General features: G+C 45.3%; 1 pseudogene; it reads right to left on the bottom strand.

Annotated features, from left to right (window-relative positions):
* Positions 1-1,259: 1,259 nt before the first annotated feature.
* Positions 1,260-23,690, bottom strand: LOC116914345 (annotated as a pseudogene).
* Positions 23,691-23,966: the final 276 nt, after the last annotated feature.

A 23,966-nucleotide genomic window follows, 5' to 3' on the forward strand; every position in this document is an offset into this window, starting at 1 on the left:
TTCTATCCATCTTTCCTGTCCCCATGCCTCTAGCATGGTCCCTTTGAGCACTCTGAGGAATACAGACCCTCCTTAGACTAAAGGTGATCTGGAAGGAGAACGCCCTCTACATCCCACAGCTCCCTGGGCTCTGGCGACTGCTGCCTGGTTCCGTTCACACGCTTAGTTCTCCTGGTTTTACTCCTGCATTTTCTCCTCTGGTTATCCAGGTACCTCTGAGGCTTTCACCAACGACCTCCTCGGCCTTCTAGTTGCTGGGCCATTTTGACAGAGGAAAGGATACAAAATAGAAAGACAATGCCAGAGACTCAAACCAAGGGAGAGCCATCCCTTAAGGATCTAGGAACTGCATACAGTTGCAGGGTAGAAGCTGCTCGGACGGCCGGGAGAATTTGAGAAGAAGTTAACTGAAATCTTCAAACATGAATAGAAGTTTGTCAGTGGTAACTAAAAATCTGCTTTCTTTGGAAGTTATTTGGCTCTATTGTATGGACAAAAAAATAAATAAATAAAATTGTCCGGGCATTTTAATGCCAGCCAGGAGATGACAGACACAGTGGCTGAGACTGACCTTGCTTTGGAATACCCTTCTTAGGAACCTTGAGTTTACATGGACTCTACAAACTTTGTTTCAATGTAACATCTTTTCAAAGCAATTAGAAACACTTTACCCAGAGGCTGGCATCCAATTTTCCTCCCTGAACCCGTATATATTTTTTAAAGGAGACTTAATTAAATCTAAAATAAGACCTAATTATAAATAGCCTGCTTTAAAAAAAAAAAAAAAAGAATCAATAAACTCTCCTTAATCCCTGCCTCCAGTGGGGACAAAAAAGAGACGCCCTCCCTGTCTTCCCAAAAAAGTCAGTATTTACACAAAGGTTTGCGGTGCCAGACTGAGAGCGCCGAGATGCCCTGGGCTCCATGCAGCTGCCCGCGCGCTCCGAGCCTAGCATGACTTATTTGGCGCTAGCTAATCTCGGCTCCAGGCTTGCTTACATTTTTTGGGTTCCCCTTTCGCCTGGAATGCATCTCTATGTTCTCATTAGAGCTGTCGGCCCAGCCGGGGCCTGAGCTCTTTCGTTGCTGTTACTTTCTGTACTGCCATTCGTAATCTTGACTGCCCGAAGCACAAAGCCAGGCGCTGGTGTGTTCCTTGTCAACCTGACACTTTCCCTTCCTGGGCCAGGCCACAAAGAGGTTGAGACTTCTCCCTCTCTCTCCCGTCCGGTCCTCAGTTGCAGCCTTTCTTATGGTATTTATAGGATGATGATGATGATGATGACGACAACGGCGATGATGACGGTGACGATGGTAGTGATGATGATAGTTCTGAGCATAGGAAGGATGGCGAAGCTTTCTACCTGAACCATTGTGTCTTGGAGACCCCAGTATGCCCAGCTGTCCGCTGATATCTGCCACTCGCTCTATGAGCCCCTCCCATGGCCACCGTGGTTCCTATTCCGCAGGGATGAGTCTCTTCAGAAAATGACAATGTGTTTCCTCTTAAAAGTCATCATTTTAAAAATAGTTTTCTAACTATAAAATATTTTTGTTTGGCATAGAAATCTACCGTCATCAGAAAACACCCCTAATTCTCCAGAGGCAAGCACTGTTGGATGGTGTGATTCTTATTTAAGGGTGTATTTCGTTGTGTTTCGTTCATTGCAGGAGTAAAGAACCTTTGATATGAGAAGAAAAACTTCTATAGGGTAATTTTTACCCTGAAACTTAAAAGTTCTGGTTTAATTAAGGAGAACATCAGGCAAACATAAACGGAGGCACAGTCTACAAAATGTCTAACCGGTATTCATCAAAACCACCGAGGTCGTGATAACCAAGGGAAAGCTCTGGGAGGGGGTGGCACATACCTTTCATTTCAGCCCGTGGCGCAGGCAGAAATCTCTCTGTGATTTCAAGGCCAGCCTGGTCTACAGAGCAAGTTCCAGGACAGCCAGGGCTTCACAGAGAAACCCTGTCTTGGAAAAAAGCAAAAACAACAAAACAAAAGACCCAAGGGACATCTGGGAAAATGCCCAGGGGAGCTTAGAGGATGTGCCCATAAGCAAGCAGGGTAGCCCTAAAGGCCAAATCCTAGACTGGAAACCAGTAGATGGTGCTTTGGAAATCCCCATAAGGAGCAGGCAACACTCGGGAAACAGAGGCAGGACCACAAATCCCGGGCCAGCCTGGGTTACACTCTGAGACCCAGTCTCAAAAAATGAAAGGGGCTTGGGATATATTTGCCCTGGGTTCTATGCCCGGCACTATAAAAAATAATATAGGTTTAACCGGTACATAAAATTTCCAATTCCACTGTGAACGTGCTCGCATGGTTCAAACCAGTACTGGCTCTTTGGTTGTTCTAAACACAGAATTTAGCATTCGTACAAACGGAATATTGGGTTTGAGAACTCTCTAAATCTTTGCAGCTTTTCAGTACACCTAAAACTCTCAGATTTTGAAAGCATATTTCCTAAAAGCAAGCCATTATCAGGGAGAGGGGATATGTAGGTAATCTAGAAGCATGTAGAACTGGAGGCAACCGGAAACAACCGGCTTTCTGTTTCCCTCTCCCCAGGGCACTGGCACAGTCTTGGGACTATTTCCTCTTATTGCATGTTTGAGTTCATGTTGCAAATACAATTTTTTTGTCTTGGCTTTTTTTGTTTGTTTGTTTGATGCTACAACATAAGCCTTCTCTGGCACTCTGAAAAAATTCTTCCTGAAGCCCACTTTAGAGGTCCCACAGTGTTCATTGCGCTGTTCTCTTGCCAAAAATAGTTTGTGAGCCAAGCCCGTGTTTCTGAGAGTTTCGTTCTAACCATCTACACTTGAGAATGCTACCTTCTGCACAGAGCCATTCTTTCCCCCCTCCAGGCATCAGGGAAGTCAACAGAATCTTCATCTTTGATCTCCTTGGGTCTTCCCGAATTCATTTCATCAAATTTATTTCATGAGAGTTTGGGTTTAAAAGATTTTCTTCTCTGTGCCTCATGAGAAAGACATTTATCACCCAGTAGGCCTAATCTCGATACTGACATCACCGATGGCTAAAACCAGGACTGTGTGTATCAACCGATGTAGGTGGAGTTGTGGGTTCTACAAACTTGTCCTCCTGGAGCCTCATTCCCATGCATGGTCCTTAGTCTAACATGACCTTATTCCAAAATGAGGTCTCTGTGGATGTAGTCTGGAAAGTACATTAGGGTGGGCCCTAAATCGAGGGACCAATAGCCTTACCCCATGTTCGTTTGTTTGCTGTTCTGCACTGTCCCTCAAAGGCACACGTGTGGTAAAGGCGTAGTCCTTGTCTTGATTCTCTTGGGATGGGTTTAAAAGGTGGGACTTTACGGGGAAAAAAAGGCAATTTAGTCATTAGGGTCATGGTTTTAAAGGGAACAGTGGGACTTTGTCCCTTCCTTGCGTCCTAGCCATACAGCACGATTTTGCCCAACTACAAATCCAAGTCGTGAAGGACTTATTTAGCGTACACACACACACACACACACACACACACACACACACACAGAGGACCAATCAGCCATGGACACATCCTTCCGAACCATGGCTCAAAATAACCTCCGCCCCTTTATAAGTTGTTTACCATGGGTTGTTTTGTTCTGTTGTTGCTTTGTTTACAGTCACGGAGAGCTAGCTCACACCAGATGAAGTCACAGAGATACACACAGAATTCAGTGTGACAGCAGGAGAGACTAGAACAATAATCTATAGGTCACAGGACACCAGGGATCACCAGCCTCCCCCAAGGACAGGACAGAGCAGGGATCAGACTCCCGCTCTGAACCCTACAAAGGAACCAACCTGCCAACCTTTTCTCCACCAGACTCCAGAACCGAGAGCTAGTAAGTTTCGGTTGTTTTAAGCCACCAGCTTGGGTCGTTTTATTATAACAGCCCTAGGAAATTAAACGCAATGGACCGTGGCCTCAGATGACTCCTGTTCAGGCTGAGCTCATGGGAAACGAAAAGAGAGAAAGGGAGAAAGCTGTGGTTCTGCCCGTCAAGGTCAGCAACAAGGGACTCACAGATGTGGATGGATCACTCAGCGAGGGGCGGGGCCAAACACAGGTGTGCGATGTCAGTTTCCTGCTTGGCTCTCCTCCTGAAGGCCATTTCCTCTGGTTGGAGAGAGGGCCACGGTGAAGACTTCCTTCCCTGTCATCCGGGCCCGTGCTATTTCTAGACGTGCTGAGTTATCTTTCTCCAGGATAAGCCTTTAGCACACAACATCTCTGGTTTGAGAAGACACTGGTTTCAAAACTTTGGCTATGGCATGATAAACAACCTTCTCACTGGGGCTGGAGAGATGGCGCAGAGGTTAAGAGCACTGACTGCTCTTCCAGATGGACCCTAGTTCAATTCCCAGCACCCACGTGGCCGCTTACAACCATGTGTAACTCCAAGATCTGACAACTTCACATGCAGGCAAAGACATAGCAATGTGCATAAAATAGAAATAAATAAATTATTAAAAAAATAATCTCACCACTCCCCTCACTTTAAGTCATTTGTAATTAATTTTCTTTGGAAATACACACATGCCTAAGTTTAACAATGGCTGCTGTATATATTTTCCAACTTTTCTAAAGTGAGCAAGTATTTCTTTTACAGTGAAAACATTGTTATGAAATCTCCTCTAAAGGAGGGTCACATATAAACACACACACACACACACACACACACACACACACACACACACACACACACACAATGTGACTGGGTAAACAGATTCCTCTCAGAGGAGAGGCGTGTGGCTGGTGAAGAGAATACAATATTAGAAATAACTCTTGAGTGCTGGAGAGATGGCCCAGCAGTTAAGAGCACTGACTGCTCTTCCAGAGGTCCTGAGTTCAATTCCCAGCAACCACATGGTGGCTCGCAACCACCTGGAATGGGATCTGATGCCCTCTTCTGGTGCGTCTGAAGACAGCTACAGTGTACTCATGCAGTGTGCTCATATGCACAAAATAAATAAATAAATCTTAAAAAAGAATAAAAAGCTTTTAAAGGGTATCTTTCATCTCAACACCCAGGAAGCAGAGGCAGGAGAGTCTCTGTGAGTTTTAGGCAACCCTGTTCTATATAGATGAGTCAGGGCTACATAATGAGATGTGTCTCAAAAGAAGGAGAGGAGGGGGAGGGGGAGAGGGAGGAGAAAGAGGAGGAGGAGAAGGAGGAGGGGAGGGGAAGGAGGGGGGAGGAGGGAGGAGGAGGAGGAGGAGGAGGAGGAGGAGGAGGAGGAGGAGGAGGAGGAAAGAAAGAAAACAGGAGAGAAACTTAGTGGTGCACATCTTTAACCCCAGCACTCAGAAGGCAGAGGCGAGAGATCTCTGAATTTCTGAGCTTCTCTGGGAAGGAACTAGGAGTGGGTTCGAGGAGGATTCTGACTTGAGCCACCTCAGGAAGCTACGGGAGAGGGAGGGAGGGGAGGGAGGGAGAGGAGGGAGAGAGGGAGAGGGAGGAGGGAGGGAGAGGAGAGGGAGAGGGAGGAGAGGGAGAGGAGAGGGAGAGGAGAGGAGGAAAAGGAAAGAAAATAACTTTCTGGAGACCTCTCAGGTCCAAGGCACCATTTTTTTTTAAAGGGGGTGTTCACAGACACCCTAGGATCTCAAGATGAACTCATCAGGGCTTTAGTCCCTTTGCAGTATAGAGGGTGGAGTCTTAAAAGAGTTTTGTAGTGAGAATTTTGGTCTCTTTGTTTTTTGTTTTTTTTTTTTTTTTTTTTTTTTTCAGGGCTGGGGATCGAACCCAGGACCTTGCGCTTCCTAGGCAAGCGCTCTACCACTGAGCCAAATCCCCAACCCCGGTCTCTTTGAAAGACACAGAAATATTAGGACGTGAATATGTCTTCGTTTTAACCCCAGGTGTTGGATACGAGGCTGCTTCAGATTGACCACAGCAGCTGACTGTGATTTGCTTTGTCCTCTAGCAGAGGCGTGATTTTTGCCAGCTGCAGATACTTTTTGCTATTGTGGGATGTTTAGAATGCTGGGACTCCTCAGAGGGTATATAACTGCTAGAGCCCCGAGTGGTGGGTTGCTGGTTGGCTGCAGTTTGTTAAGTAATTGTAAGCAAAGAAGAAACAAAGAAGAAATTAGATATCCTGCCCTCAAGAAGATCAAACCTGTCCCGAGGAACTCGCCACCCTTAATCAGCAGGAAGCCGTATAACAATAACATCACCCCATTTCTCCCTATCCTTTTTTTTCTCTCATTTAGCATTAGGAGGTTGAAAGGCTGGGAAAAGGGTGGCAAGGGTGGAAGAAAGAAGAATCCACAAAGTAGCAGAAAGTTTGGCTACAGAGTTTAATGACTTTTGTTACAACTCTGGAGTCTGGAGAGCAAGAGGAACCATCTCTCAGACGTCCCTTGGACTTAAATGGGAAGTAAGGAAGGCTGTGTGAGCTGTTTAGCATCTGTTGTTCTCCATAAAAAAATGCAGACCACGCCTTCGGAGTGGGACCTTCAGTTTCTGCTCAAGATCCCAACAGGGCCTCTCTGCGCCATTTCTCTAATAATTTAACCTCAGGGCTTACGGTCTCAAGCAACAGTCTGCATGTAATCTGAGCTTCTCTGGGTAGGGAACTCATGGGTGAGTTGGCAAGATGAGTCTGACTTGAGCCTTTTCAGTCAGGAGGCTCAGTGTGAAGCATGAACCAGGTCTGCAGGACCTACTTCCAACATGGCTCCTTCACGTGGCTGGCAGCTGGTGCTAGTTGGGGATAGGAAGGCGTCTCCACAGTGCTGGCTTCGTCCAAAACAACTGACCCAAGAACAAGCATGATGGTTGACTTAATGTCATTACTTGTTGGTCATCCTTGGATGATGACCAGGCAACAGATCCTGGGGCTGGAAGTATTTAAAACCCTAGTACCAACTTTCTGAATCCAGAAGGCGAAGCATCCAAAATATGCCTGGCTGCATAGAGACCCATTAAAAATGAACCAAGAGGTCAGAAAACCCTGACAAGCACCATGACCAAAAATCAAGTTGGGGGTGGCTGGAGAGATGGCTCAGTTCTTCCAGAGATCCTGAGTTCAATTCCCAGCAACCACGTGGTGGCTCACAACCATCTGTAATGGGATCTGATGCCCTCTTCTGGTGTGTCTGAAGACAGCAACGGTGTACTCATACACATAAAATAAATCTTTTAAAAAAATCAAGTTGAGGGGCTGGAGAGATGGCTCAGCGGTTAAGAGCACCCGACTGCTCTTCCAGAGGTCCTGAGTTCAAATCCCAGCAACTACATGGTGGCTCACAACCATCTGTAATGAGATCTGATGTCCTCTTCTGGTGTGTCTGAAGACAGCTACAGTGTACTTATATATAATAAATTAATAAATAAATAAATATCAAGTTGGGGAGGAAAGGGTTTATTTAGCTTACACTTCCACATTGTAGTCCATCATTAAAGGAAATCAGAACAGGAACTCAAATGAGACAGAAACCTGGAGACAAGAGCTGATGCACAGGCTATGAAGGAGTGCTGCTTACTGGCTTGCTCAGCCTGCTTTCTTATAGAAGACAGAGTCACGAGCTATCGGTCACTAATGAAGAAAATGCCTCACAGGCTGGCTTACAGCCCCATCTTATGGAGGTGTTTTCTTAACTGAGGTTTCCTCCTCTTGGGCAACTTTAGCTTGTGTCAAGTTTATGTAAAACTATGCAGCACATATGCCTGTTCTACCTCTGTCTCTGTCTGTGCCCCACTTGTGTGCCCAGGACCTCAAAGGGTGGGAAGACAGTGTCTTCCTTGAAACAGGAGTTGAAGTCACTCTGTAGGTGCTAGGGATTAAACCCCAGTGCTTTGAAAGTGCGCTAAATGTTCTTAACCACTGAGCCATCTCTCCAGCCACTCTGAGAGTTACCAGGCTGGTTTTTAGAAGCATTTCTTTCTTTCTTTCTTTCTTTCTTTCTTTCTTTCTTTCTTTCTTTCTTTCTTTCTTCCTTCCTTCCTTCCTTTCCAAAACTGAAGACGAGCCCAGCCAGCCATAGGATGCCCTCTAATCTGGGAACATTCTGATCTTCATGATGCTTTGAGAGAGTCTGTGAATGAAAGGTTTTTTTTTTTAATTTATTTTTCAGTTTTTATTTTTTCTTAATCAAATAACTCAACAATGCCATCACGACTAACTCCACTGATAGAAATGAGGAGAGGTGGGGAGCTATGGAAATAGATAAGGAAATGACAAGAGGAGAGGAAGGATGGGAAAGGCATCTTATGGGTTGTCGTGATCAAAGGACAGAAACACATCTGATAAAAAGGAGAATCTGGACCCGGAGCTTCAACCAACCTTCTAGAGCAAAACCGGACCCTGAGCCTCCCCTCCGCCACCGGAGGATGACTGCCACAGCGCTGCCACGGTGGCCAGCCCAGAGCACTTCTCTTTCCTTGCTAGTCCCCGTTGTGTCTGTCGTTGTTGGTTTTTGGTGCTTCCCGAGTGTGGCTTCAAGTTTTTAACAGCTGCTTCCTTGGTCTCTAAAGAGCGAAGACATTTTTGGCTAAACAGTTTGACAGATTCAAGCTGCAGAGTTCCAAATGGCCAGCAGGGGTCAACCAACTAACATGATATTTTCTCCTCTATTTAAAAAAAAAAAAAAAAAAAAGTTCCATGGAACCTAGGCAAGGGAAACCTGCGCTCCACGGCTGTTCAGAGTTGTCCTAACAATCCTTCTTCCTTCCTTTCATCTTTCCGTTCCTCCTTCCCTCCATCTTTTTTATTATTTTTTTTTATTTCTTTTTTATTTGCAATGCTGGGATCAAACCAAGGGCCTGCTTCCTACATGCCAAGACTACAACATATTCCACCGCTCACTTCTTACAGCCTCCGTCCCTCCCTCCCTCCCTCTACTCCCTTCCTCCCTTCCTGCCCAGCACCCATTGAATTGTCAAAGGTTCATTGAACACTTCTCATTTATAAGATGCTCTGTTTGGGCTATGGAGACAAAATTGGAACAGTGATTTCATCCCTGTTCTGAGAACTGTCTGCTGCTTGGCCTCCAGAAGGCTAGATGGCTAGAGGAACGCATTGGTAACATGGCTATGACTCCAACTATCAGCTTAAAGAAGATACAACCTGTTTATTTCTCAAACAAGAGAGCAGAGAAGAGTGGTCCAGGCTGCTGGCGCCGTTGAGCTCCTTTGGGTCATTTAGGGACGTGGCTCTTTCCCATCTTTTGTTGCATCATAGTTCCTAGGATGTTGTTCTTGGCTGCGCAGTCAAAGCTGGGTCATGACCACCTTATGTTCGGTCCAGAAGAGGGGGAAGAGAAAAAGCAGACAGCAAACTGTTTCCTTTTAAGCAATGAGCATAGATGTTGCACTCGTCCATTATATCCACAATCTAGAGCAGGGGACTTAGTCATATGTTTTGGCCTTAGCCACAAGGAAGTCTGGGAAATGTAGTCATTTGTTAGGTTGTGATAGGCCTAAGGTATTGTTAATAGGGAACAGTTAGTAATCTTATCAGAAACACCTCTCTCTCTCTCTCTCTCTCTCTCTCTCTCTCTCTCTCTCTCTCTCTCTGACACACACACACACACACACACACAAACCCTTCATATCTTCTGATATGGCTACCAATTGTAACTTCCCACCATCACCGTTTAGAATATCCTTCAGAAGTTTACCGTGCACGCCGCTTTGCTACTGAGATACAATGCTACTACCGCCCCTCAAGGGTGACAAGTATCACCATGACAATTAAGGTGATTAATTCCCAGTAAAATGAAACTCAGACTAGAGATTATTTTCTGTGCATGAGAATGTGACATTTGAGTTGACTCTTTGAAGCATGATTAGAAGCTAGTCAGGTGTAAAAAGAGGAAGAACATTCCAGAGTGTGCACAATCTGTGCAGAGCCCTGTAGTCATGGATGGTCAAGCGCATTCATTATGGAGCGTGAGTTTGGGTAGGGAGGCAAGCAGGAAATGGAAGAAAATAAGACATCAGACTATGCCAGATCTACATTCCAAACTGTAGAGGTAGATTTTGCCTTGCTGGGCAAATGCTATGGCCTATTTCGCCTTGGTTGGTGTGTGTGTGTGTGTGCGTGCGTGTGTTTTCTTGTTTGTGTTCTCCCCTCCCCCTCCCTCCTCCCCTCTCTCTCCTCTTTCCCCTCCCTCTCCCTCTCCCTCTCCGTCTCTTTCCACTTGCCTGTTAAGGTTCACTTACCCATGAGTGTGCCCATGTAGGCCAGAGATCAAGTGTCTTTATTGTTCTCCACCTGGTCTTTTGAGATTGTCTTTCTCTATACCTGAAGTTCACCTCACGGATTGGTAAGCTCTGAGGAACTAGCCATCTATACCAGTGGTTCTCAACCTATGAGTCGTGACCCACTGAGGTCACATATCAGATATTGATTCATAAAGGTAGCAAAATTACAGCTACGAAGTAGCAATGAAAATAATTGTATGGTCTGGAATCACCACAACATGAGGAACTGTATCAGAGGGACGCAGCGCTAGGAAGGTTGAGAACCTATACGCTCCTAACACTAATTCCTGCCTTCGCTCTTTTGTGGATGCTGGAGATTCAAGTTCAGGTCCTCATGTCGGTGTGGAGGTCAGTTTACCACCCGGGCCATCTTCCCAGGTCCCCATCTTCCCATTCTAAGAGCCAGTCCCTTGTCCCAAGCCTTGCTGTCTGTCACTTTAGGGAGAGCTTGTGTGTCTGGCTCGGATGAGTTGCTCTCAACTGGCCAGCGTTGCTGAGGCTGACCCAGGAAAGACTATGAGCTCAAATGCCCCTTCAGGAATTTGTGAGTGGGAATGAAGCCATCAGTCATTGCTTACCTGAACCACCATGGGCAGCGCAGAAAGCTAAATTGGTCAGGAGTAGGTTGTTTTTTAAACAACCGAAGGCAGTGGTAGGTGTGCAGAGGGAACCAGAATGAGTCAGAAAGGTCTCTTTGGATTCCATCCCGGTCTCCAGTTTCAGGATGCAGTTCCTTCCCGAGGCTGAGGCACGTTTTTCCACTTCAATAGCCCTCCTTATCATTCTCTGTGGCTTCAGTACCCACAGCCAATCAGGCCCCGAAAGAGGTTGAAAATATTAAGTGGAACATTCCAGAAACAATTTGCAAATTTTAAACAACACGGGGAGAGGACCGTGGCTCCGTGGAGCACGTGCTCGCTGTGTAAGCATGTGGATCTGAGTTCAGGTCCCAGCACCTACATAAAAAACTGGTGTGGGAAGGGTTGGAGCGACTGCTCGGTAGTTACAAGGAGAGGCTGTGCTTATAGAGGCCTTTGCTTTCCTGAACTCAACATGGAGTTTCCAACCAGCTGTAACTCCAGTTGCAGATCTGACACCCTCAGGCATACACGTGGTGCACACACATGCATGCAGGCAAAACACCCCTACACCTACAACAAAAAAATGGACAAATCGTGAAGAAAGGTAGATAGAAAGGCAGGCAGGCAGGCAGGCAGGCAGGCAGGCAGGCAGGCAGGCAGGCAGGGAGAGGGAGGGAAGGAAGGAAGGAAGAAAGGAAGGAAGGAAGGAAGGAAGACAGGAAGGAAGGATAGAAGGGAAAAAGGAAGACAGGAAGGAAGGAAGGAAGGAAGGAAGGAAGGAAGGAAGGAAGGAAGGAAGAAAGGAATAAAGGAAGAAAAATCTGGTGTGGTGGCACACTCCTGTAATCCCCGCACTGGTGGGACAGAGAGGGAAGTCCCTGGAGTCTTCTGCCCAGTCAGTTTAGCTGATTGATGACACCATGTCGGAGACCACAAAAAACAAAAACAACAACAAAAAAAGTAAAACAAGGCAGAGGAGGTGGAGAGATGGCTCAGCAGTTAAGAGCACTGACTGCTCTCCCAGAGATCCTGAATTCAATTCCCAGCAACCACATGTTGGCTCACAACCGTCTGTAATGAGATCCAATGCCTTCTTCTGGTGTGTCTGAGGACAGCTACAGTGTACTCACATATATGAAATAAATAAGTCTTTAAAAAAAAAAAAAAAACCACGGCAGAAAGTGATAGAGGAAGGCACTTGGTTTCGACTTCAGGCCACTCTTCAAGCTTGAGTCCAGACACTCGTGTGCACATGAGTACACCATATACTCAGCTGCCACCCACAGAGTAACAACGAGTATATACATTACTATATTTATCCTATTTTATTCTTAATTAACTTTCAGGTTCACATCCGAGGGGACGTCAGGTTTCACCGTAAGGGTCTCATATGTGTCTCATTTTCCTTCTTCACTATTCCCCTCCCTACACAGGTTCCTCCGTGCTCCCTCTTCCCGTGCTCCCTCTTCCCGTGCTCCCTCTTCCCTTCCTTCCACCTATTCCATGGTTTCCTTCCAATATCCTCATTTCCCATCTCCCTTAACACATCCTCCTCCTTTCCTACCATATCCGTTTCAATTTCATAACACACACACACACACACACACACACACACACACAAACACGACGTATTTTAACTTAAGAGATGGTGGCACATGCCTATAACTCTAACACTCGGGATGCTGAGGCAGGAGGACAGTCCATTTGAAGATGGCGGACAGACGAGGCTGTATATCTCACCTTGTCTCAAAAGCATAAGCAGACACAGTATGATCCTTTGAGATCTGAGAACACGGAGTAAAGATTGAGCCAAGCCAGTGGATGACCAAGCAAGCCTTGAGGTGAGTGGCTTGAACTTCTCAGAGCCAAGAGTCCCATCACTTCAGAGGTCTAGGCGCTGTGTATCACGGGGAGTAAGAACAGGAGGAAGGGGAGCCACGGGGAGGGTGACAAGAATGCTGAAGTTCATTTCTTCATTTTGCCCTGGTTTGCCTCTAAGCATATTTACCCTGCAGACACCACTTCTCGTCAGGAGCCGAAGAGTAGAGCTCAAAGAATTTACCAGAGGTTCAGAGCAACAAAGTAACGAACATTCTAGTCTTCCCCTTCCCTGCCCCCTCCCACCAAATTCTGTTACCTTCTGTCTTTTACAACCTCCTCCTGAAAAGGCATGATACAAGAAAAGAGATGAAACTCTAGGGAGAATTCCAACCTACAGTTTTCTTTGTAAAAGATGTGGTGTGTGTGTGTGTGTGTGTGTGTGTGTGTGTGTGTGTGTGTGTGTGTGTGTGTGTACCTAAATGAGTTCATGTGTACCATATTCCTTCAGGTACCCTCAGAGGCCAGAAAGGAGCACTGGAAACCTGGGAGCTGGAGTTACAGTGAGTTAGCTGCCCAAGGTGGGTGTTGGGAAGAGAACCCAGGTCCTCCGTAAATGCTCTTAACCACTAAACCATGTCTCCAGCCCCCCATATTTTGATTTTGATGGGAAACACAATAGGCTTTACTTGTTTTCTTTTGTTGCTATTTACATGCAGTAGCGATGAGACAGATAGGTCACATGGGGCCTGCTTGCTGTTTCCCATTTAAGATGAGCTCTTCCTGGTCTGGGTCCATATCACCTTGTATATCGTCCGTGGCACAGCAGGCTCTCAACTAATATTTTCCTGGATGAATGAACGAACTGTGGTCAAGCAGGCCGATGAGGAGGCCAGGAGCCCTGAGGAGAGTCAATAACTAGCGGGCGTGAAGTATGGACAGGACGAGCATGGGTCACATTGTTGGTTGAAGAACAAAGAAGAACTCGTGGAGACAGATGTTCTGGTTACACCAACAGGTCAAACTTTGTGACCTTAGTAATAAAAACTGGAAAGAATCGATGTATGTCTTTAAGTTGTTTGTAGATTTTTTTTTTTTTTTTTTTGGTTCTTTTTTTCGGAGCTGGGGACCGAACCCAGGGCCTTGCGCTTCCTAGGTAAGCGCTCTACCACTGAGCTAAATCCCCAGCCCCTGTTTGTAGATTTTTTTATTCTATCATTAACGTTTATTGATGGGATGGATAAATACAGATTGAGAAACACACTTGACAGCAAGATATCAAACTGATAGCCAGACTGTAAAATGTATACGATATCCTTCTTTAAAATATTTTTGAGTTTTTAAAGTTTTTTTTTGTTTTGTTTTTGGTTTGTTTTTTTTGTTGTTGTTGTTTTTGTTTTTGTTTTTTTACAAAGAGCCTTTATGATAACAGTCACTTCCATCCTAACATCATTCACCAAACAGTCATAGAGATCCCAGGAGTAGCACCCAAAACTCAGGTGCCCTATGGAGGACAGAGGCAACAGCAGAATAATATGCTGGGCTGTACAAAAAAAAAAATCAGACAAAAAAACAAAAACAAAACCTCACCACACAATTGTACCTGAGTGACATAAAAGTGTGACTTTGCTTTGCCTGTAGATTTTTAACTTAGAAATGTCTAATTCATTTCAGTCTACTAACCTTGTATTTGCTTGTTTGTTTATTTATTTATTTATTTATTTATTATTAGCGTTGTTAACTTTTCTCCAATGTTATTTTTTTAATCATAATGTCAGTGGTCTGCAGTGAGGAGTCAGACCCCACATCACTGTCTTTTAAACTCTAGTTACTTTTCCTTTTAACAATGATTTCAAGAATTTAATTATTTTTTTCTACAATTAAAAGTAACCTGTTCCAAAGGGAATTTGTTGGAGACCATAGCAATTGCCAGGTTTCGTCTCTAAGATAGTCAACTATAGATGATTAAGATGCTGATGATGACAGGAGGAGAAAAATTAAATTTAAATTAACTAAAAACTCAGGCAGAAGTACACACCCCATGCATGGCATGTCTAGACAGCTGAGGACGGTAGGCTTTAACGATGCCGACAAAATTCCCTACAAAATGAAAAATGATCCTCCAGCAAAAAGAAAGGTTATTATTTTTTGGGGGGAGGGGGTTAGGTCTTTCCAAAAACAACACATTTTAAGTGGTGACTTAATATCCATTAAAAGAAGGTGAGAAGTGTGTTTAGCAAGAACCATTAGCTTTTCTTGTTCTTTCAAAGTTACAGGAAACACTACAAAGTTCACACCATAAGCACTGATCCATAAATGAATGTCATAACATCCTTCATTTCCCCATTTTCTCAGAGCAGTTCCAACAAGCATTTCCCCCAGTTTCTCAGGCAGCGAAGGCTGCACAAAGTCTCCTGGGCAGTAATGAGAAGCTCCAGGAGCCAGTCTGGTCCCTGATTTGACTTGCCCTCTTGCAGGTAATTGTCCCTGGAGAAACTGGACAGACTGATAGACCAGCCAGCTGATACTGAGGGGGAGACTGAGTTCCAGGAAGCTGGCACGAGTGTCAGATTCCTTCCAGACTGTGCCTTAGTGCCGAAGAATGTGGCACAGTTCCTGGCAAGAGGCTGTGTCAGAAGGGCAGACACTTTCCATCCGGTAGCTGACATGTGGTATGCGTAGTTTAGAAGCAAAGCTTCTATGTGCTTCCCTTCTAAGGCAACTGTGTGTGTGTGTGTGTGTGTGTGTGTGTGTGTGTGTGTGTGTGTGAGAGAGAGAGAGAGAGAGAGAGAGAGAGAGAGACTGTGTGACTGTATGTGCATATGTGCACGTGTGACTGTGTGTGTCCTTGTGTGATTCTGTTCTGTGTGTGTTCCAGACACACACCACTTGCATGCCTGTTGCCTTTGGAAGTCAGAAGAGGCCATCAGATCCTCTGGAACCATGGGATTAGAGACAGTTGAGAATTCCCGGGTGGGTGCTGAGAATCAAACTTGGGTCCTCTGAAAAAGAAGCAAGTGTTCGTAACTGCCGAGCTGTCTCTCCAGCCTCTAATTCCACAACTCAATTCTTTACAACTGAACGAATCCTCTTTGTGTGGATATGCATTGGTTTTATAATTCAGTCGTGGGTCATAAAGTCATCACAGTTTTTGTTGCGTTGAGGACCCCTTCCGTGCTGGTTTCCATATTGGCTAGACTAATTAGCATTCTCACCCACAGTCCCACAGTGCTTTCCGACTCTGACTTCAGCATGTAGCCCTCCCATGGATATTATGTGAGAATTCACTGTAACAGTTTAGCTGCAGAGTCCCCAAGGATTGGGGTTACAGTGTTTTTGTCATTGTGGCAGCTCTGTTGCCTAACACAGGGCACTCGGAAACATTTGTCGGATTAGTAAATTAAAAGATAGAGAAGTCTTTGGTTCCCAACAATCATAACCCCCAGAGGAGGCCGGTCAACAAGTATTTGCAAACCAATACTTGCAATTATTAATTACTTACATTTATTAGTTTATTAGCATTACTGCTACATGTTGAGATGCTCTTCCGGGTGAGTTAAGAATCCTGAGGAAGGGGGGACGTTGAGCAGAGAAACAGCGTGACTTTGGACTCCACGGATCACTCTGCCTGTGAAGAGAGACTCACCTAACTTAGGTGTCCATGAAGAAACTTCAGTGGATGGATGCCTTTGCATTAGAGTTGAGTCACGGGGCATTCTAGACCGCATAAGCAGCCTTATTCTTGGATGAGAAACATTTGCAATGGTCAAGAGCCAGATATCAAAGGAAAATCAAGGGGACGTGCACTGGAGAAGTGGGCAGGGCCAGGTCACAATGACAGATGTTGTTCCTAGCCACTCCTGGGCCTCACTGGCTTTTTATAGACATCCCCACAGAGCAGGGGAGAAGAGATTCCATTTCCTGTGCTCTTTAACTTGGTCCCCACAGACCATAAGCATTTAGCCATCTTCCTAGTCCCTGGTCACAGAAGAAGTACCTTAAGAACTCGTGGGTCACATCACACCCTATATGTGGTGGGAGAATTAGGCACTCTCTTGCTGCCAGATCTCCCACCTGTGCAGATGGCTGCTTCCTCTCTCAGAGATGCCTGTCTCGGGCAAGAAGGAGGTGATGGATGCCTCTGTTGTTCCAAAGCAGATGGTCTTCTTTCCAAGACGGTCAACTCTGTCTCACCCATTCATGTGTCTCTGACTCTTGTGTAAACAGACCCTGGGTGGTCTCACATCCTGTCCTTTTAGCCATGCCTGAACATGTCTGCGTTCCCATGGATACCCTAATTAGACACTCACCCTATCATGCTCACGATCTGTGTAAACACAGCTACGCCACATGCAGGGACTCATGTACATCCATGGAAGTGTTTGTATACACGGATGGCATTCGTCATCACACCAAGCTAAAATTATAGGAATGCGGTTTCGAGGCTCTGAGAAGGGTTTCTCCTCAAGCTCATGGTCAAATGATTGGGGTTGTGGGAAAGGAACAATGTTACTTCTCCACGTTGCCGTAGACTTGAAGAAAGAGCCCATTTGTGTGTTATTACAGTTACTATAATTTTAGATTAATTGAGGGATGAAGGAATTTTCCATTGAGGCTTTGACCTTCCTCTTGAAAGTCTATTGTCTGACAATTTCTATCTGCCCTCCCCATTTTTTGCTTGCTTACTTGCTTGCTTTCTGTTGTTTATGTGTTTGCTTGTTATAATGTTTCAACCCAGACACTCAAACGTTCAATATATAGGACCCAGGTGAGGTGGCCATAAAGAGAGTGTGGAGCAATAGAATCCACATCTCCTCTCCCACTGGAATCCATGTTGGCCCTTCTAGCTCAGAGTCCCTGACTCCAGTGCCACTGCAGACCTGCAGAAAAAGAGACACTCGAGCCTGGCTCAAGATTTAGCTAAAATGAAGGAAACCGGCTCGCAGAAATTGCAGGTTTTGGCCAGTTTGTTTCTTAGATGAGTAATGTAAAGCCTGTGGCAGTATTTGGAACGCCAAAGGCAGGAGCGTGAGAAACTCAAAGCCATTCTCAGCCACATAAGTTCATGGCTAGCCCGGAAGCATAAGACCCTGTCTCAAAAGAAAAAAGAGAAAGAAAGAAAGAAAGATTGATTGATTATGGGGAAAGAAGCTGGAAATGTAGCTTAGTGGTGAAGTGCTTATCCAGATTTCATCCCCAAAACTACAAAGAAACAAACAAAATAATTTGCTATAAAAGAAATTATATAAATAATTTTATTACTATAAGAGGGCTTGTAATAAAAGGCTGGGAAGTTGGGGGTTGGGGATTTAGCTCAGTGGTAGAGCACTTGCCTAGCAAGCACAAGGCCCTGGGTTCGGTCCCCAGAACCGAAAAAAAAAAAAAAGGCTGGGAAGCAGCTCAGTCAGTAAAGTGCTTGTCACTTGATCTGCAGATTCCCCATGAAATAAAGCACGCATGTGTAATTCCAGCACTGAAAAATCAGAGATCTGGTGGCTCACTGGTGGGCCAGCCTAGCCTACTGGTCAAGTTCTAGTCCATGAGAAACCAGGAGTTGGAAGCCATCGTCTGCCTCGGCTGGCTTCTGTCCCACCTGAGCTTCATGAGACCCTGCCTCAAAATTAAAGACAAAACAAAGTGGATAAAGCTCCTGAGGAATGACACCAGAAATGGACTTATGGCCTCTGTGTGCATGTACACACATGCAAACACACACAACACACACACAGGATGATCTCTTAGGCAAGGGAATCTCTAGCCAAAAGCTATGGAAATCTATTACATCAACATGCTATCAACTGAAACCCTGAGTAGAACGGCAAGCCAGCATAATACCAATTTATTGTGAATCAAAACAACATCCCTGGAGGCCGGAGAGATGGCTCAGCGGTTAGGAGCACCGACTGCTCTCCCAGAGGTCCTGAGTTCAATTCCCAGCAACCACATGGTGGCTCACAACCATCTGTAGTGGGATCTGATGCCCTCTTCTGCTGCGTCTGAAGACAGCTACAGTGGACTCACATACATAAAATAAATAGATCTTTATTTTAAAAGGTTCTGAAAGAGGGATTGTTTCATGAAGAACAGAGGGAAATCACTTGTTCTTTTTAGCAAGAGAAGACGTGGGTAATTTTAAATGATGAAAATTAAATCGTTCCAGAATTTTTGCAAGACAAAAAAGAAAAGCTGTCCACCATCTTAATTTACCATGTCTTTATTTTTGAATATTCTTTCCCAATGACTTGGTTTTAATGCTGCCTTCATTTTGTCAGTGATCTGCTTTGAAATCCCAAGGGGATTCCCAGTACCGACTAATAAACTTCAGATGAAAAGTCAGCCTCCTTTAGAAACCAGTAACTGGGGCTGGAGAGATGGCTCAGTGGTTGAGCGCCTGGCTGCTCTACTAGGGGACCCTGGTTCAATCCCCGGAAAGCACACGTCAGCCTACATCTGTCTGTAACTCCTCTTCCAGGGTATCCGACACCCTCACACAGATATACTTGCAGTCAAAACTCCAATGTACATAAAAATAAATTATTTTCTTAAAAAAGAAAGAAAGACAGTTGTCAAGTCCCAAAGGAAGCGGGACAAATGGTTAAGTGTGGAGTCTGTAGTGTCCGTTAGCGTCTCGAAGTGTCTGCTTGGCCTCCAGGCCCACTGGGTATCAGTGGTACCAGTGGCCCCTCCAGCACTTCTCACCCTGCCCCTACCCCAAACCTCTCCAGCCCAGGGGCTTCCCTTCCCCACTCCATCCCCACTCCGGCTCCCCTTTCCTATATGACTGTTTTGGCCATGCGCTGTCTTGGTTCTCTCTCTACCCGCCCCCCCCCCCCGCCCTTCCCTCCTCCCTCTTTCTGCCCTCGGTTCTTGGCTTTCTCTTGGTCCCCTTTCTTGACTCTCTCTCTCTTCTTTTTGTCGTTCGCTTTCCCATCTCTCTCTTCTCAGGGCCTGGTTTAGTCTGCTACTCTCTCCCTGCTCTGGACTCTTCCGGATGTCCGGATGTCTCTAGCTGTACTCTCCCTCGTAGCGACAATAAAATCCTTCTCTCAGCCATACCTCGGAGCAGTCATGACCTCATTTCAATCATCGACAGTAAGGGCAGTAAGTATTGCCTCTGTAATTCACTAGGCTCTCTCTCTCTCTCTCTCTCTCTCTCTCTCTCTCTCTCTCTCTCTCTCTCTCTCTCTCTCTCTCTCTCTCTCTCTCCTCTCTCTCTCTCTCTCTTCTCTCTCTCTCTCTCTCTCTCTCTCTTACTCTCTCCTCTCTCTCTCTCTCTCTCTCTCTCCTCAACTCTCTCTCCTAAACCCCAATGTTCTACCTCCCAACAGGCTCAAACAATGGATCCAAGGACTACAGCTTGAAGCCTCTTGACTCAGAAGCCAGAGTATACACATTTTTCCTCCTGTAAGTTGATTTCTTCAAATCTTTTGTCATAGTAATAAGTAGTTGCTTAACAGAGAGCTCAAACCTATGTTAATATCTTATATTTATGTATCATAAATATATATAAATATATAGAAACCATAATATTCAATATATTAATATATGGTACTTATAAAATTAATATATATTTAATGTAATATATAAGGTATATATCAATGCTCAGTATTTATATGTACTTGTTTAAAGTATGCGTTAATATTGTAACAACATGGTCAGGCTCTGTTTCCCATCTGACTATTCCCCATTGTGTACCACTTGGGGTTGTGAAAAGCTCTATGCTCCTGGCCTATCATCTAATGCCAAGAAAAGACTCATTTCTGATATTGCTTTTGTTTAAATGATGCTGTATCGTTCTCAGAAAGTTTCACGTAATTTTTATTTAATCCTAAGTTTATGAGTAAAATCATCTCTGGTTGTTAAAAAGCTATTAAAAATTCTTTTTTTGTAAAACTAACATCTGACGTTCCTTTGGGTCTATAGTGTCCTCTCCCTCATCACAATTAAAGCAGCACTCTGGAGAAGAAGGTGAACGGGCCAAAGTGAGTGTGGCACCTAATACAATTTCAGAGACAGAAAATCGTGCCTGCTGTTGAGGTGAAGCGCGACTTGCACAGCTCAGAGGACTTCCTAACCGGAGCGCTCAGCAGGGGACCGGGGCGCGCAGCAGGGGCGGCTCCAGGGGCTTTTAGCTCTCAGCCTCGTGCTGTTTCTGTTATTAAGAGATTCTCACTCTACCCCTGTGGGATTTCTGTATTATTGGCAAGGCTCTATTCTTGGGTTTTCATTGTCCAAGTTTATCGATGCATCCTAAACTTTGCTTAGCTGTAAATCATCCTGGCTCTGACTGCAGCAGCTCAGTCAGAGGAAGCCGGGGCTGCTGAAGTAGTGGGTGAGCAGCTAGCGTCCCAAGCACTGGATGAAAGGCTGAGAGAAGTCACGGGACAGACAGGAAGCTTTTCTGGAAAGCAGAAGGCAAGGCAGGGTCAAACAAAGCCTCAGCTGCTCACCCCTTAGGAGGTCTCAGGCACTGCTGGTCAGTCATTAGCTTGACAGGAGAGAAAAGTCCAGGAGTGGAAAAGGTTACCTCCAAGTGTGTTGGTGATGTCATACTCAGAGACGATTCAGTTTTGAGGGCTCTGATTTAATCCCCTGTGGACATCTCAATTCCCACAGCTTCTCCGGCCATCTCTATGGCAGCCTGACCTTGGTCACCATCACCACACACCTGACAGAGACAGTCAGTCCTGATGCAGATGGAGTGAGTGATGTGTCCACACGGCAGGATAAGAAGGAAGTGAACCTCTGAGCAAATGCTTTGGAAAACTTCTTTATTTAATTAAGAAACGGGGCGGGGGGGCTGGAGAAATGGCTCGGCAGTTAAGAGCACTGGAGCACTGTCTGCTCTTCCAAAGGTCCCGAGTTCAATTCCCAGCAACCACATGATGGCTCGGTTGTGGTAGACCTGAGTGTGTACGTCAGAATATAGTTCCTCCGTTCTGGAGGTGCCTGTGTAGCCTCTATATTATTCCCAGAGGAGGATATTAACTGGAAGAGCAACCTCGGTTTCTGGCAATCACAGGTATGCAAATGTCCGGCTAGCCAATTATCAGCCATTGCCCCTTTCACTTCAGTAATTGGGAGGCTAAACAAGTAAGGTTAGAATGGAGTGCGCTTGGGTCTTAGCTAAGAAGATTGGGCTTGGGAGGGAGAAGAGTGGATAAAGATGAGGACGGATATTAGATCAGTGTGGAGACCGGGAAGCTCCCCGTACTGTGAGAGCCCAGTCTATTAAGTCTACAGAAGGGTACAATAAAGGAGTAGTAAAGGAAAGAAAACAAGTGACAAAAGAGAAAGAGACACAGGGGTTGGGGATTTAGCTCAGTGGTAGAGCGCTTGCCTAGCAACCGCAAGGCCCTGGGTTCGGTCCCCAGCTCCGAAAAAAAGAAAAAGAAAAAGAAAAAAAAGAGAGAGAGAGAGAAAGAGAGAAAGAGACACAGCACAAAGGGACAAGAGTGAAGAGAACAGAAGAGAGGCCCTTTAATAAAGTGGGTGGAGACTCAGAATCAACGGCCATGAAACCTAACGGAGCAATCTACTAACATCAGCAGACCCACCCCAGACGGACGTACCAGAGGGGACATTAAATAGTGGTGCTAAGAGACGAGAACACTTAGGGCAGGAGCCGCTGGCACAGCTGCAGCAAGTTGAAAAGAGTTCTCAGATTCTCCGGCCCAGAAAAGCTCTACATCGGTGACTCGCACCCTTCCTAATGCAGAGACCCTTTAATGCAGTCCCTCGTGTCGTGGTGACGCCAACCATAAAATTATTTTGCTACTTCGGGGTTGGGGATTTAGCTCAGTGGTAGAGCGCTTGCCTAGCAAGCGCAAGGCCCTGGGTTCGGTCCCCAGCTCCAAAAAAAAAAAAGAAAAGAAAAGAAAATTATTTTGCTACTTCATAACTGTAATTTTGCTACTGTAATGAATCATCATGTAACTATCTGGCATATGGGAGATATGATATACCAAACCTGTGAAAGGGTCGCTCGACCCCCAAAGGTTGAGAACCGCTAGTCTACGTAAGGCTCTTGGCTGTCCGCTTTCATTCGGAAGAAGTTGAACTGGAGGCCACCCGAGAAATATTTCTCTGGAGACCATAACTGTTCGTCCCTGCCCTCGCCAACCTCTTGTGATACGCGACGTAAAACAAAACGGCTAATTTTGCTGAAGCTGACAGTAAGGGGACTTCCTGTGACTCTCTCTGTCTTTGCCTGACAGATGACTAACTATGCCCTCTGCCATGTCCTTCAGGATAATACAATATCCCACACTGGGCACTGACGAGCCTTTGTTCAAAAGCATATATATATATATATATATATATATATATATATATATATATATAATTTATTTAAATCATGATAGAGAAATGTTAAGGAGAAGTGAAAAGCTTTAAGGCTTTTGAATTTTATATTATCCTAGGAGCATTTTATTTATTGTTTTTTTATGATCATGATTTTCTTAATTATGGGTCTCGTGTGTGTGTGTGTGTGTGTGTGTGTGTCTTGTGTGCACATGTATGTGTGTGTGTTCACGTATGTGTTCACAGGCTATGGAAGTCAGAAGTTGACCCCAGATGCCTTCTGTTTTGTTTTGTTTTGTTTTGTTTTATTTTGTTTTCAGGTTTATTGAAAATAAGGCATAACGGATTAAACAGCTCCACGTGTGTTTTGAAATTCATCCCAACCATAGGCTGAGTGACCTGGCATTGGAGAGACTGCCAAAGTCCAGAAGCTTCAGCATTTCCTTGGTGTCAGGATCTACCTCAATGATCTCCTGATCTAGGGCTGAGACCTCAGGAACATAGTTATCTCTCCTCTCCCTCTCTTCTTCCTGCAGCTTGATGGAGATGCCTCTCACAGACCTCTCTGAATCTGCTTCAACAGGTGCGTGACGTAGCCGGCTATCTTGTTCCGAAGGTTTTTGCTGGGGATGATGGCGATCTCCTCATACACGTGCTTGTTGGTGTGGAAGTCATTACCCAGGCGCGTGTAGTACTTCTCGATGATGACCTGGGCTGCCTTCTTCATGGTCTTGGTGCGAACGTGGCCCATGTTGACGGGTCTGGGTAAAAGAGGAAACAGGAAGCACAAGAGAGGCCTATTCCCCAGATGTCTTCTTGATCACTCTATACTTGGTTTATTGACCCGGGATCCCTTAAGGAACCCAGAGCTTGCCCATTTGGCTAGTCCAGCTCGACAGTTTGCCCTGGGGGTTTTCTCTCTGTCACTCCACCTCCACAGTCTTTCTGCGGGTTCTGGGAGTCTAAACTCCAGTTCTCATGCTTGTGAGACATGAGCTTTTTCTACTGAGCCATCTGCCTTCTCCCC

This window comes from Rattus rattus, chromosome 13, assembly GCF_011064425.1.
Source record: "Rattus rattus isolate New Zealand chromosome 13, Rrattus_CSIRO_v1, whole genome shotgun sequence".
Taxonomy (NCBI): Eukaryota; Metazoa; Chordata; class Mammalia; order Rodentia; family Muridae; genus Rattus; species Rattus rattus.